At 40.8% G+C, this 15,764-nt stretch overlaps 3 non-coding genes across 3 annotated transcripts; 1 reads left to right on the top strand and 2 right to left on the bottom strand.

Annotated features, from left to right (window-relative positions):
- Positions 1–864: 864 nt before the first annotated feature.
- On the bottom strand, positions 865–937 carry TRNAM-CAU (transfer RNA methionine (anticodon CAU)). Its single transcript has one exon. It is a non-coding gene; the product is annotated as a tRNA-Met (tRNA).
- Positions 938–5,077: 4,140 nt separating this feature from the next.
- On the bottom strand, positions 5,078–5,150 carry TRNAR-ACG (transfer RNA arginine (anticodon ACG)). Its single transcript has one exon. It is a non-coding gene; the product is annotated as a tRNA-Arg (tRNA).
- A 7,105-nt stretch (positions 5,151–12,255) lies between these two features.
- On the top strand, positions 12,256–12,349 carry TRNAI-UAU (transfer RNA isoleucine (anticodon UAU)). The gene is made up of 2 exons: positions 12,256–12,293; positions 12,314–12,349. It is a non-coding gene; the product is annotated as a tRNA-Ile (tRNA).
- Positions 12,350–15,764: the final 3,415 nt, after the last annotated feature.

Here is a 15,764-nt window from a genome sequence, read left to right as displayed (position 1 = left end):
GTGATTTTGAATTAATGTCTGATGAATGGAAAAATGAATCCACTCATTTAAAAATATTTGTTCTATGAATGTATGAAGGAAGAAAGGAAGTGGTATGGAGAAAAACTGCTTATGAGACTATACCTTAAATTAAAAGAGAACCTCACATCTTTTCATACAGAAAAAAACAACTTTTCATGTCTGGTTTTGCTCCTTGGGGCTATTAGACCTGAGAAAAATGATTCAACTCCTCTGAAATTCAATTTCATCTTTCAAATAGAAATAATGATATTTGGGTTAGCTGCAAGGCTAAATCAAATGATTTGCATAAAATTAATAAACTTTTAGTACAATTTCTAGAATGTGTTGCAGATGTGAGGTCTACAGAAGTTACCCCACTTCCTCCTTCTATGTGCCATATTTCCAAAATCTCATAACAACCACAGCTGTTTTTATAGAGAAATACACGATGTGTGGAAGAGCTCCAAATTTCTAACTGCACCCAGAACAGTGCATTCACAAGAAATATTTGTTACATAATTAAAAGAATAAATGATTTGTGGTTGGATGACATTTAGAACACGAATTTAGGAAAGAAAATTCCCCTGCTTCTTCCATCGGGCGGAGAGGAAGACCAAAAATATGGTATAGATTTTGTCTTAGATTTTGTCTTCTGGTGTAATCTAAATTTCTTGTCTATTTCACTCAAACCACTGAGAGGTGCAACAAACCAGAAAGCTGATTTCATCCTCTTGAGCAAATATAGAATATTGAGACATTTATCAAATGCTCATCTGGCAGCATTTGCTAATTTTCCTTTGTGTTGATTTCTTTAAGCACAGATGACACATGCTTTGCCCGGCGGGCTGTGAAAACACTTATCGCTGCCCTCTCTGAGACTTGAACTCAGAACCTTCAGAATATGAGACTCACGCGCTGCCCACTGCGCTAAGAGGACAGGTACACTACGGTTTTCGTTTTGAAAGTAAAATATGAAATAGTATTTTCCAAGAACATCTGCTTTATCTGTTTCCAGCTTTTAAAGAGTGTATGTACTCAATGTTACTTGAAAATCACTCCGTTTAAACCAATGTTACCCGGGTAAGATTCCACACCTATGAAAGGTGGAGTCCATGTCTTTCCGATATTCACCCTAAGATAGGACCATCTGGACCTCAGCACTAGGGACACTTCATTGTGTCTGTCTTTTGCTGGTCTTGTGTTGGAATGATGTCGTATTTCCTGCCTTCAGAGATCTCAGTGGATCTTACACCTTTCATGATCTCCTTTGTTGAAAGAAAAGTAGGAGGTGCCCAGTTAACATTAGTTCACTGACTGAATGAATCAATAGCCCTCAAATTTGTCTACAGTCCATACTTCTCCGTCTTAGTCTACATCTCCACTTGCATCTACATGACTGGAGACATTCTTCCCTACGAAAACTTAAACTGAACTTAATGAAAAGTCTCCCTGCTTTTTTTTTTTTTGAGCCATATGTGCCATTCATCACGCTAAGAGATTTATGGAGATTATTTCATGTAGTCTAATTGAATTTTGGAAACAAAACTATTTATCATAATGTTACCAAACCAAACTTGGGGCCAATGGCCTCAGTGCAGCACAGCCAGTCTGCTGACATCAGGTTGTGGTGAAGGAAAGTACAGCATTTATTGCAGGGTGCCAAGCAAGGAGAACTGGCTCAAAAGACCCAAACGCCCCAAAAGCTTTCAGAGAAGGGTTTTTAAACACAGTCTGAGGGAGACATTCACAGGGTATATAATCAGCCAATGCGAAATTCCCTGATTAACTGATGGTGAGGTAACAGGGTGGTATTTCGGGAAACTCAATTATCAATTTTCTGGCTCCGACAAGTCTGGGATCTACACACTACTGGTCAGCATGCAGTCAACTTTGTCCATCTGGTGGGAGTTTTAGTATCTGCAAAATAACTGAAAGATATGGCTCAGAATATTATCCATAGCCCTTAAGGAGGAACTAAATGCTCTTGAGTTTGTTTTATGGCTAAACTATCAATATTATTATTTGTCTTGTTTGACTGCTTTCCTTTGTGTCTTCATTTTCTCACTTCTCTGATTAAATTTGCTCTTTGAACTGGGGGAAGGCCTAGGATGATAAAGCTTTTCTACAAACAAGAGGCAGGCAGGGGATACGGGGGATGGGGGTGGTGGGAAATCTGTCTCCGGGAAGGTCCTGCAGGGTCCTGCTCAGTTTCAATAATTTGCACTTTCCAGATATAATGGAAGCTCATAGAAGTTATGTTCTTAAGGTTCTAGAGCTGCTAAATGGCAAAGCCTGAAGTGAGAACCAGATTTTAGATTGCAAAACATGAGCTCTTTCTCTACTCCAGCTCACGATATCACTGTCGGTTCTTCTCCACAGTAGTCCATTCATCCACACACCAGCTATCCAATTCCCAATCTCCTCTGTACTGGCCTTTTGGGCTTAGGCTTCCAAGTCAACTTTGACTCATTCTCCTCCTCCAAACCCCATATCCAATGACTTGCCAAATATTGAATGTTATTCTTGTGCAGCTCTTTTGAACCTGGCACTTCCTTTCCATTCATTTGGTACATAATTCACTGGGAAGTTGCACTTTGTCAGACACTGCAGTAGATTCTGGGGTTCTGAAGGAATCATACTACCCTGACCTCAAGAGATAGCAGAAAAAAAAAACGTGGATGTGGGATGCTCAACTTCCAGATTCTCCAATTGAATCTCCAGGTATTTACAGCTAAGAAACTCTTTCTAAAATATGAGTTTCATGATACCATTCTTTTATTCTCTAACCATTCTTGATTCCTTAATTCTAATATGATCTTGTCTCTCTCTCAATCACTGATCCTTGTTTCTACTTGCATTGTGATCTTGATCAATTAGATCCATTGGTTGATGGCATTGTTCAGTTCTTCAATCTCTTCTATGATTTTTTTTGTCTACTAGATCTATTAATTATTGAAAGAGAATGGTTTTGAAGCTCTGTGGCCAGGGACTACACTTTTAGGATTGTTGTGTCTTCTTGGTCAATTGACCCTTTATAATTGTGTAACATTCTTCATTACTGCTGGTAAATTTCTTTGCTTTGAAGTCTACTTTGGCTGATACCAATACATTCACTTAAGCTTTCTTTTGATTAGTGATTTCATGTTGCATCTTTTCCTATTCTCTCATTTTAAACCTACCTCTATCACTACATTTGAAGTGAGTTTCTTATGGCCACTGTTTATATTTAATCCATTCTGACAATCTGTGGTTTTTAATTGATGTATTTAGAACATTTACCTTTAAGGTAATTATTGACATTTTTGAATAGAGGTCTACCACTTTATAATTTGTTTTCTGTTTGTTTCCTCTCTTTTCATTCTTCTATTTTCCTTCTTCTCCAATTCTGTACCCTGTTGGAATGGTACTGAAATGCAAATTTAGTTACCACCCAGCCTAAATTCATTTACCAGCAAACTTTGCTTACAGAAAGTGTCCAAATACTTGCTCTAGGGATTTCCATATAAACACTTAAATTTTCACAGTGTATTTAGAATAAATATTTTATAATTCAAGTGAAATGTGGAAACCTTATCACCATTTAGGCTCTTTTACCCTAACCCCTGCTCATCACACTGAGCAGATGACATCTGAACTTTCCAGCTGTAAAGTTTCATAGTGACCAAGGTTTCAAGTTGATAATAAAAAGATGATAAAGTCTTCCAATCTTCCTAATGAATTTGAAGGGGGGAAAATACTGGAACGTGGTTTATTATTCACTTTTCTGGGAAACACTTGAGAGATCTGATTAGGGTGTTCGTTTACTTATGGTTCTGTTGGTTACAGCCTGCGGTTAACAGCCATTACCTTGTCAGTAATCTGGATAACCTAAATAGCCATTACCTTGTTAGAAATCCCCGAAACAGAGTGAAGCATAACTACAAGGTGTGTGTGGGGGGGTGGGCGGGGCGGTGTCAGTACCAATGAGTTTGAAAGTAGGAAGGGAATGAGAATGCAAATTCGTAAAGACTTGTCCCCTACACGGCACACACAATTGCTATTAATAGTGGTTGTCATTGGCTCAGCAACCCGGGCAGTGGTATTGGTGGCGTCTGCCTTTTGACTCCAGAATTGTATCTCCTGTTCCAAGCTTTTAAAGAAAAGGTTTGAGCTGGATTATCCTAAAAGGCCACAACTCAGCAGGGATGAAAGGAGCTGCTCTCCTTCTTTTTTCTTCTTTCTTTTCTTTGTTTGTCGCCCGAATTCCATCAGCCGCCTCCCGCGCTCTTTCAACATGTGTCTCAGTAGACAAGGAATGAAAAATTCGTCCATTTACTGCCCTTCTTCTGTCAGCGGACCCGGATGCTGTGCATCCTTGACCTTCACGAGAAGGCTCTTCTCGAGGGCAGAGACCACAGGGACTCCTCACCTTTGAGCCGCGAAGCTTGGGCTGCGCTTGATGCACGCTATGCGCGGCGCTGGATTGATGTTTTGCAGATACCTGTGGGGCAGGTAAACTCGCTGCTAGCTCTTCCCAGCAGATCCCAAACCCATCTCAGTCACTTCATAGACACAAGATCCACATTGTTCTCGTTTACTGTGTGAAGGTCTCATCGCTTACGAGCTGCTTCTCCTCACTCGTGGTTCCTTTAACACCTGACTGCTGATTCCCTCCTTACTTAACGTTTCTCTCTGTTGTTTATGACATCGCTGTAGTTTGTTTCGGTGCGAACTTGGACAGCTGAACACTGGAGAAAATTTAGCAGGATTCGTCGAGGATTCTATTCACACTAACTCTCAAGAGAGCACTGTGTTCTCAAGAGGCAAGTGTTCTGAAAAGGGAGCGTTTTTCATGCAAGACGGGTGGGTACAGAAGATATTATAAGTCGATTTGTGCAAGATTCTTGTCCTATTCTTTTGTATATCTTTTCTAGTCCTGCCCCGCCCCAGCCCCATCTTCCCTCCATTCTTCTCGGTTGTGTGGTGATCCAAGAATAACACCACAGGTTTTATAAGGACCTCCTCATAATAAAACAGCCTGAAATGACTTGTGAATAACTCAGTACACACCTTCCCCGACAACGGGGAACAAGAGCCCCGAGCCAGCCAGGAGTCGAACCTGGAACCTTCTGATTCGTAGTCAGACGCGTTACCCATTGCGCCACTGGCCCTGCTTTTGCCAGTTTTCTTTAAACCATTATTAATTAGCCTTTACGAGGTTTTTGCATTTTCATACCATCAAATTTCTGGATGTGGCTTGATGTGCACTGTCCTTCTGATTTGTCTGCCCTCTTCTCTCCCAGATGATAGAATATAAAGATTCGCGGTCTACTTTGAAGCCTCATTATAGCAATAACCTGCCAGCCTCATGTCCTTGACCTCGTGGTGAGGGACCTGGAAGTAGCAAATGATGGAGTTTTTAGGGCTTTGCTAATGAAGGAAGGAAACCAGGAAACAGGGACCAGAGTAAACAAACGGAGTAGGGGAAATACTCGCAAACCTAATCGAGTTATTAATTCTTCCCCAGTTTAGATGGTGTTCTTTCCTGTACTCCTGGGGTGCAGAGCACACCCCTCATTTTGGCATTTATCACAGTGTTGCGCGCATAGCGTGCATCAAGCGCAGCCCAACTGCCAAGAATGTGACCACTGTGAGCTGTTTGCTCAGCGGTCCTCCCCACTCAATTTTATATTCCTTAAGGGCAGCACGCTCGGTATCTACAATGACTAATCTTACATTAAAAGTCTGCATGCGCGAATGAAGAGTTGAGTGAGAAAAATCCCAGTGAGCAACAGGAAAACAAGTTAATTTATGGTACACGTAGGCATCACGAGTCTGTGATTCCATGTTATCTCAACCCGGGTGTTTAATTGGAAGAGCAGTGGAGTGCCGTATACAGCAGCAGAATCCTAGTTTCCCGAATATAGGTTTGTGGCTCACAGTGGCTGTTTATGTGCTCAGGGGCTGAGGCTGGGCATGTGTCCATTAAGTCTAAAGCCAGCGACAATCAGACGGTAGGGCTGGGCTGGAGCTAGTGGCTGAGATGTAGGCTTTCTAAGTGAAGAGAATGTCTAGTCTGCTGATATAAAAGAAACAGCTTAGTGAACCAAGTGCGCACCACACTGATATATTTAATACCACTTAGTGGTTGGCTTCGAGTTTTTCATGATACCAGTCATCAGGAGGACTTACAACACAATGCTTATAAAACTATAAGACACCTAGCCCAAAGATCCGTCCCCAATCAAGGAAACTTTCAGTAATAGCTCTACAACAATTCAAACAACAGCATTCAATTGGCTTAAACAAAGTGGATTTATTATCGCACTTAACAAGTCTGGAAGGTAGAGAGGCTACGTGCCTCGTTAACTTGGTGGCTCCATGATGTCATCAGGACCAAGTTTTTTTGAATCTTTGTGTTCTGTCATTCTCAATATATGGATCTCGTACTCCAGCTGGTTTCCTTGCAGTACCTCAAACTCTCACAATATCAAGGTAAAGTCCAGAAAAAAAAACAGACTTCTTTACTGTATCTCTTACTGAGAACAATTTCTCTGATATGCTCCCCAGTGGATTTCCCCCACATTGGCTAAATTTGTATCACATATTCTCACCTAATCCAAGTACTGCCAAGAATGTGACCACTGTGATTAATTAGATCAATCATAATTCTGCCTCAGGAGCTGAGAATTGGGCTCACCTCCTGCAAAGCCAAGGCAGTATAGAGAAGGTTATGTGAATAAAATCATGTTTCTGTTGGAAAGGAGGAATGCGGGCGCTGGTGTTGGTGACTGGTGGTGGAATAGGCAAGCAGTATTAGCTGCTATATCCTACACCATCCCCATGTTTGGAATAAAATGAAATACTTTTTAAAAGCATTTTTAAGAGCTCCATTCCTTACATTATTAACTCACATTAGACATAGATAAATTTCCAGATCTAACCATCATAAAAGGCATTTGATATACAGCTTATATTCAGTATTTGTATTCAGAGCAAGTACATTAATTGTACATGATGACATATTGACTTATAAATCAGAACTGTGTCAAGTTTGGCCATTAATAATGCCATACATCACCTATCTTCATGACTGCATAGTAAAATGACACTACAGTTTCTGAATTTGGAGTGTCAGAGGCTAATACATGTATAATAGTGTAAAGATCTGAAGCTCAACCTTAAATAGTTCCAGGACAGGGCAGGAATCTTAAGTTCCTAACTCTGGAAATCAGTAGTTTATGCTACCTAAACTTGTCTGTAAAGTATATAACACTCACGGGTCCCAGGCTTATTTTTGCAGCTTTTTAAATAACAGTTGGCAGTTTAAGTTTGTTTCTTCATCACAATCTGTTCATTTCCAGAATAAGCATAGTTTAACGTTTTCTGTCTTAATGTTTACTCTCTATTCTTATCACTGTTCACGTAGAAGAAACTTGATATGGAAAAAAAAAGAGCAGACTTAGAGAGAGACTCTGCCTTTTGCTGGAATATGTGAATTTGGACAAATCACTTTACTCTTTTAGTCACCCCACTACCTTATCTGCAAAATGGCATGATACTTACTTTGCAGGTTTGTGGTGAGATTAAATTACACAAAGCAGGTAAAGTCCTGGCAACTGTTTAGGCTGTCAATAAAAAGTAGCCATCATTGATAGCAATGTCCAACTACTTCCCAATCTCTTCTAAAGCTTAATCTTGATAACTCAAAAAGCATATATTGAATATTCATTTACCGAGCAAAATGTGAAAACCTAAGGATTCACAGGTAAAGCTTAATCCAAATTCCTCAAAAAGCTAACATCAAGTCAGAGAGACAAATCTAAATTCATAATTACAATACAACAGGAGAACTGCTACTCCAGAAATAAGGAAGAAACTGTGCCAGCAGCATGGAAGTACAGCAATTAACTCTGGAAGGGAAGTCAGGGGAAGCTCTTCATGACATCACATTTCAACTTAATCTTGAAGGAGAAACAAATTTGACTTTGTGAAGAAGGAGGAAATAAAGGGCCAGAGGGTTCCGTACTTGTATGACTAAATGTCACAAAAGTTGCCTGGTATATTTGAGGAAAGCAGTTTCATGTGGTAGAACTACAGTTTTAATTGGCATGGAGAGGAGGAGCAGGAAAAGTGGCTGGAAAGGCAGCTTGACGGGGCACACGGGGGTTCAGATATACTGGCAATATTGGGTTTTTTCTAGACATGGTGGCTCATTTCTTATCCTTCCAACTGTACATATACATTTTAATACTTTTTGCATGTATGACATGTATGAGATCAATCACAATAAAAAAATTAAAACATTTCGAAAGATAGGTTGGTGCCAATTTATAAATAACTTTATTTATCAAGATAAGGAATTTATCCTGAAGGCAAGAAGAAGGCAAAATAGGTCTTTGGGGTTTTTTTTGCAGTACGCAGGCCTCTCCCATTGCAGAGTACAGGCTCCAGACGCGCAGGATAAGCTGCTATGGTTCACGGGCCCAGCCGCTCCCCGGTTCGTGGGATCCTCCCAGACTTTGGGCACAAACCCGTGTCCCCTGTATGAGCAGGCGGACTCTCAACCACTGCGCCACCAGGGAAACCCTATACCCCTTCTTAAACACCCATATAAGTCCAACCTCCTTGCCTTTTCTCATACTCAGCTTGCAGAGCTCTCCCTCCTCATCTCCTAACCAAATCCTCTCCAGGTCACAGACTGACCCTGTGTCCCTCACTAGCAAGAACTGAAATCTTTCTCCCTGATCTATACGTCTTCTCTGAGCCAATTGTACACAACCGTCCACAGCCTTGTATTGTTACTATGCTTTTCCTGGGTGTCCGGCTATCTTGTCTCTTCACCTACACTAGAAGTCCCTGGAAAACAACAGCGCAACTTGTTAATCTCCCACCACATTTAGCGTAGTGCTTTACATGTAGCAGGATCTCAGTGAATATCTGTTAACAGAAAGGAAAAAAACATAGCATATACCAAATACATTCCCTAGTGATGTCAAGAGAAGTAAAAGTTTTCTGATGCTCTGCAGCCTCAACATTCCCCTCCGTCATCACTCCCCTCAAATCACAGCCCCCTTCCCCCCTTCTCTCACTGTTAATGATCCCAGCTTACCTTTTCTCTTATTTCTTCTTTTAATATTTCTGTTTCAGCTTTCATCTTTTGATTATACTTTGTTTTCTCCAGCACCTTTTAACACAGAGGCCCATCCTAGTCTTCTCTTCAAGAGTAGAGCCTTGTGGTGCCTTCCTGTCTCCTCACTGGCAGAAACATTTAGTGACATCATAAGTATGTGAACTCTACATCCCAACAAAAATGTGAGATCCTAACCCGCTGGCCCTGTTTTTAAAAAATATGTCATCTCCCAACCCCCTCCACCCAGCAAGTCCTTTGTTTTCTTTGATACACGTGTGCCTCAAAAGTTATGGCTTGTGCCCTTAGTTCTAACTTCTAATACAGAATAGGCAAGAGTAATGTATTCTCATAAAAGGCTAAGGGACACTTGAGAGAGAAAATGGGATAATCAGGGAAATAACTGGGAAGATTTAAGTGGAAATTAGTTTTGTGTTAAGGGTGCGGTGGTTCATACTACACCCTTCAATTCCTTCACCAGAATGATATTAAGACACGTAATGCCTTCTGATCGCAACCTTACTGTCTAACACACTGCTTGGCAATGGTGGACATTCTGCATGTTTGTTGATGAAGGAATTAACAAACAAATGAATAAATGGAAGTGAGACAAAAAAGCAGAGGGTTGCTAGGAACCTCTGTTTAAAATTTTCTTAAATGTAAGCTCTGGGAAGGCAGGGATTCTGTTTGTCTCTTCTGTTCACTTATGACTTCTGGCACAAGGCAGGTGCTAAATAAATATTTGTGGAATCGATGACTAATCCAGGAACAAAAGGATCATCCTTAGGACAGACGGTTGGCATATCTGTCAGTTTCCCTCAACTGGCTATTTTTGTTGTATGTGCACTATATACCAACATATTCCTAGGATCAGCTAGGATATCACAGTGTGCATTAGTAATACATTTCCAGCTTAGCACTATAGGTTTATGTGTCAATCAGTTAAACTATTAAAAGAGGATAGCATGGTGATGCTATTGGCTGGGAAGAGAAGGACTATTTATGAAACCAGAGGTAACTCAACAAGGTAAAGACTGCTTTTGACAATCATGTGCACATGGAAACCCAGCCCTGAGACTTAGAAAGAGTAGATATTGCAAAACAATATCTTTAAGTCTCAAGGTTGGTGGGGTCCCCATTGAGAAGAGCACCATACTTTCTCCTGAGCTTTGAAATGACCCCAGAAAACAAAGTATACAGGCAAATAGATTTCTGTTGATGTCAAAAAAGGAATAAATAGAAACTATAAATATATTTAGCAAGCAAATTGTTTGCTGTAAACAATGGGTCACTTACTCTTTCCCGTATAGACAACCTCTCAGCCTACACATTAAAATATTAATTAATTAATTACTCCACGTTCACTTGAAGGCACACACTCCCTTAATATAAGACGACAGTTCTTTGTTTAAAATGACTTGGAAAAGGAATCAGGTAGGAGAAGCTAGAGACAGAGAACCTCGATTCAAATCCTAGTTTTGCCACTTACTCTTTGCTAAGTCACTTCTTATAGTAAGAGACTGCTGCTGAATTTGCTGAATGTAATAGCAATATTGCACTCATATAAAGAAAAGAAAGTGAAATAAAAGGAAAAGAGTTCTTATCTCTAAGGCACAAGTTAGGGTGAAATGATATGTCTAGATTTTACTTCCACTCCCGCCTCCAACCGCCTACCCCCAACACAAAAATAGTACTGGGAAGACAGAAGAAACAAGATCGGTAAAATGTTGATGATCGTAAGACCGATTTCATGGGAGTTCATTATCTAATTACGTCAACTTCATTGTGTTTGAAAATTTCCATAATAATACGTTTAGAAATATAAATTTGACATCTCAGTCACCTAAAAGGCTAGAAGCTAATTTCTTTTTCTTTTGTAAACACTCTACTCACATTACTGAAAATGCTGCCTGCTCTCTATTATATTCAATTGTGCTCACTGATATATTTTTTAAATTGTATGACTTTTCGGGGTCTCTCAGATATAAACTCCACAAGAGATTGACTGTTTTGTTCATTTACGCTTATCTTTCATTAAACACAGTAAGTGGTCAGGCAATATTGTTTGCATATTATTTCAATAAAAAAATCTACCCCTGTAGGATTGCTGTAGAACTAGACTGAGAAAATAAATGTAAAAGTACTTTTTAAAAAAAGCACTGTATAAATTCTACTTCAAACCATCATCATAATTATTATTGGAAATTTGAATCCTTTGCTCCATTTTTAAACATCATACCAAAATTTGACACTAGCATTGCTCCATGGAGATCCCTATTATCTCATTAAGAAAATTAAGTAACTTAAAGAAGTGACTAGAATGAGCCTAAGTGTTTTAAAGAATCTCCTAGGACAGTATAAAAATGTATACACCAGGTAGTTTGTATTCTTGCCCAAATTTAAAATCTAGCAGCACACAGGCCGAATGAGCTATCGTTGCGCATATTTAAAACTATATGCTTGGATTCGGAATACTTACAAGTCAACTGGGTCACAGCAGGTCGATGATACAAATGTGCTTTAGGTTCAAATACTGCTTTCTGAAGTTATCCAAATATTACATTTAAAAAACGTCAAAGACATTCAATAAGAGGTATACCTTGCGGGTAGATTGTCTTCTAACACGTGAAAGATTACCACCAAACTAAGCAAATGTGCTCTGGAAGCCCACAGGAATTCTGGATGCTCACACACTCTGAGATAGCCTGCAACGGCTTCGTGGTCCTCCCACATTCACCCCCTTCCCAGGCTCAGAGAGCAAGCCTCCCTCCGACGCCCCGAGGAGAAGCATCCCGGAGAGAGACAAATGGAAGGGCTCCGGGACCCACACAACAGCAGAAGTCTCTCCCGCCCACTCTGCCCACTGAAAGTCCTCCTTGGAATGCTCGAGGAGGTCGGAGTCTCCCGAGTGTCTGCACTTTTCTCGGTCGTCTTGAAAGTATCCGCCCCCGTTTCCGCAGAGCACCCTCCGCGTCTTCAGGATTGGTGGCCGGGTGGGGTCTGCAGCTGACCACAGTCCGCCTTTGTGCGCAAGATGCAGTTGCGGGACTCCGGGAAGGATGGAGGCACTTGTACCTTTGCGACCGGAGAAAAACTGAATATTCCTGCATAGGCGATGTAATAGGTGATCGAAAAGAAATATAGGAGCTCCAGTGGCGCAATTGGACAGCGCGCGGTACTTATATGGCAGTATGTGTGCGAGTGATGCCGAGGTTGTGAGTTCAATCCTCACCTGGAGCAGTATTTTCCAATCGGAGATTAGCATCCCTCGAAGAGACCCTTTCCTCTTTGCTTTCCTGTCTACTACACCATCTTCGATGTGTTTCTTTGAATTTGTCCTATAGCATTTATTCTTACCGCTTCCTTAGCGCCAATTAGCGTCAAGCAATTACCGACTGAATGAATCTTTTGTGCTGCAGTGGGTTAGCTTCTCTAATTCTTTATCCCCACCTTGTCTTGCAAGCTGATCTCAAATAAAGAACATTTCCTGACACTCCCTCCACCACCCCGTCTCACTTTGCTCTTATGACCATCATTCCTCAGGGATCCCCTGGTGCGTACTTAGAAATCGCTAAGTAACTTCCCGGAGGTGATAAGCATTGAACTCCATTAGAGGGAATCAAAAGTGGGAACTTGCATGGAGTTCCTGCTTGATTAAAGCTCTGGTTTGAGGGGAAAATAAAATACTGTTTTCTGAAAAGAGAGTCACCTGTAGTATTTTTCCCACATTTAATTTCACCCTGATGAACTAACAACCATGCAGCTTTTATCAACTGAGAAACAAAACCTGGCATCCTCAAATGATCCAACTGTTTGGGCCTGGAAAAGGATTAGTGATAATGAGGCCCAGAAACCAGAAATCTGTAGAACAACATTACAGGGAAAAGCGTATTGTTGTGAGTGGTGTAGGTAGGAAGTAGGTAGTGATTTTGACTTAAAAATATGCTCCCCCTTCCACAACAACACAAGGAGTATGCCTGGTCATACATCTTATCACATGCTTCCCCACTTCGCCCCAAGAGGGTGAATTGAACTAAGTAATTTAGAGTACTTTTCCTAGCTGCAAATATTATCCCATACTTGAAAGCATGTATGTCCCACCCAGGACAGGTCGCAGAAGGTGCATGTAATAAAGCTGGGTCCAGAGAACTCTCTCTTGAGGTCTGGATTCCTAAATATGTCCTGCATGTACCAGGACATTGTCCAGTCACAGAGTCATCTCCCTGGGAAAGGTAGGGAGGTCCCATCCAGAAAAGCACCAGATAATAAAGTGGATACCTTATCACTTCATAGCTCCTGCTAAGCCACGAGAGTATCTTGGAAGCTGTCAAAGTATATATTTAGGTTATATGCAGTATTTTGTATCATACTAGACATTTTGTTTTATTTAATATGATTTTAATTCTTTAGATTTAAAAACTTAACCATTGCACCCATTGAAACATAAACTGAAGCACATTAAAATTTGTAAGGGTTTATTTGAGCGAGCAGCCATTCAAATTAGGGAGTGCCAAACAAAAAGTGGTTAGGAGGCTCTGCAGGCAGAAGCTAGAGGCAAGACTTTAGTAGAGATGTCAGAAGCAAAGCAAAGCAATTATTTGATTGGCTATAGCTTAAGACTGCTTTATGTGGGAAAGCCTAGCTGGCTCATTGTGATAAGCTGTTCTTAGATTTCATTTTCTCAGATTCCAGCTTTGCTTTGCTTACCTAAGCTACCAAGGCATTTAGAGCCACCTCAGTCTAATGGTCTCCTTGTTTAATTACTTTAACAAAGCCCTGCCAAATTGTGCTTTCCTTTTACAGAATAGTATAAAAACATACAGTAAACATACATTGTAAACTTAGTAAGATAAAATTGGGCTTTATAAAATTAGAAACTTTCATGAAAAGAGTAAATATGGTGTCTTAGTTGGTTTGGGCTGCTATAATAGAAATACATAGACTGGGTGGCTTGTAAAAAAACCCAACATTTATTTCTCACAGTGCTGGAGACTGGAAAGACCAAGATTAATACACCAGCTGATCAGGTGTCTGGTGAGAGCCTTCTGGTTTTGCTGACTTCCTGCATAGTGGAAGGGGCAAACAAGCTCTCTGGGGCCTTTAAAAATTTTTTTTTATTGGGGTGTAGTTGATTTACAGTGTGGTGTTAGTTTCTGCTGTACAGTGAAATGAATCAGTTATACTCTGGGGCCTTGTAAATGAAGGCACAAATCCCATGCATGAAGGCTCTGCCCTCATTAGCTAATCATCTCCCAAAGGCCTCACCTCCTAATACCATCACCCTGACCATTAGATTTTCAAAATATAAATTTTAGGGGGGCACAAATATTCAGACTGTAGCACCTAGAAAACAAAGTAGTTCTACTAATATATATTTTCAAATGCTTTTTTTTTTGAGAAAAAAGAAAAATGTAGTCAGAGCATAATATAGTCAGAAAATAATGAAAATGAGATATCTTAAAGTTTATATGACTCTGTCAAGGCTCCACTTAGGTTTCAATTCTAATCCTTAAAAGCTTCTATAATTACAGAGAATAAAATAAATATATGCACCACAGCCTTCTTTTATTCCTCATTAAGTGTCATCACTTGCTCTGGACTTGTTCCCCACCACTGTGCCCTTGTCTTGGGTGTTGTAGAATGGTAAACAACCTCATAGAGAAAAAACATGAATGTTTTAACTACTTCCCTTTAACACATCCAATTATTCCTGGCTTTGAATCTGCCTCAAGCCGCTGACCCAAAAACTGGAGAATGTGGGTATTGATCCCACTACCCCTCGCATGCAAAGCGAGTGCTCTTCCACTTGAGCTAATTCCCCTTCCCCTGGGAGTGGACGTCATCGATGTCATCACTATATCCATATATCTTTCAGGCCCTCTAGGATCCGTTGGTAATTTTATGCCCACCAAGGCCAAACTGTACGGAATGGAGTTGAGACAACTCGTAAGCAGCCTCGTGCAGGAATCCCCGACCACCGAGCAAAGGAGAGTGAAAAACAGCTAGACCTGGAAGGTCGCTCTAGGAAAGCTCTAGCTTTGCCCTATTTTAACTTCCTGGACCTCTCCGCAGAGGGAGAGGAAGCCCTGAGCAGGACCACCAACTCATCACTTAGCTCTCTCCAAATGCTCTGCCTTCCTCTTTTGTAATAAAGGGAGGGCTATCACTGAATAGAGAAGTTTAGAGACTTCTGCAGGTGTAAAGAAGAGCAAAGCTCCAGCACAGCCTCACAGTCCAGGCTTTTCCATATGTGGCTTCTGAAAAAATATGAGCTACTCTCACACATTTTCCCCACAGAAGGTATTTTGATTTTCCCCAAATACATCGCTACCAAATACAGGATGCAGCCAGAGTGTGAGTGGAAGAGTGCAGGGGAGGCTGGTGAGAGAGGGCAGAGGTCTATCACCAGGGTGTAAGTCACCGATAGTTTTCAAAGGGTTTTAATCAGGCTTATAGTATGCTCAGGTTGCCAGTTTACTGTCTTGATGTCTGGGTAGACAGTGGGCTGGAGATGGCATGCTGATTACTTAACCATGAGACCTCTGACATCCACAGAGCATGGCCAGAGAGTGAGATAACTCAGTGAGGTTTTGAGAGTTAAGTCACCACGAGAATAGTTGGATTGGATGCCTAAAGAGGGAAGAGATGGATGAAG

Source organism: Phocoena phocoena, chromosome 10 (assembly GCF_963924675.1).
Source record: "Phocoena phocoena chromosome 10, mPhoPho1.1, whole genome shotgun sequence".
Lineage (NCBI taxonomy): Eukaryota > Metazoa > Chordata > Mammalia > Artiodactyla > Phocoenidae > Phocoena > Phocoena phocoena.
This window is presented reverse-complemented; position numbering and strand designations above follow the sequence as displayed.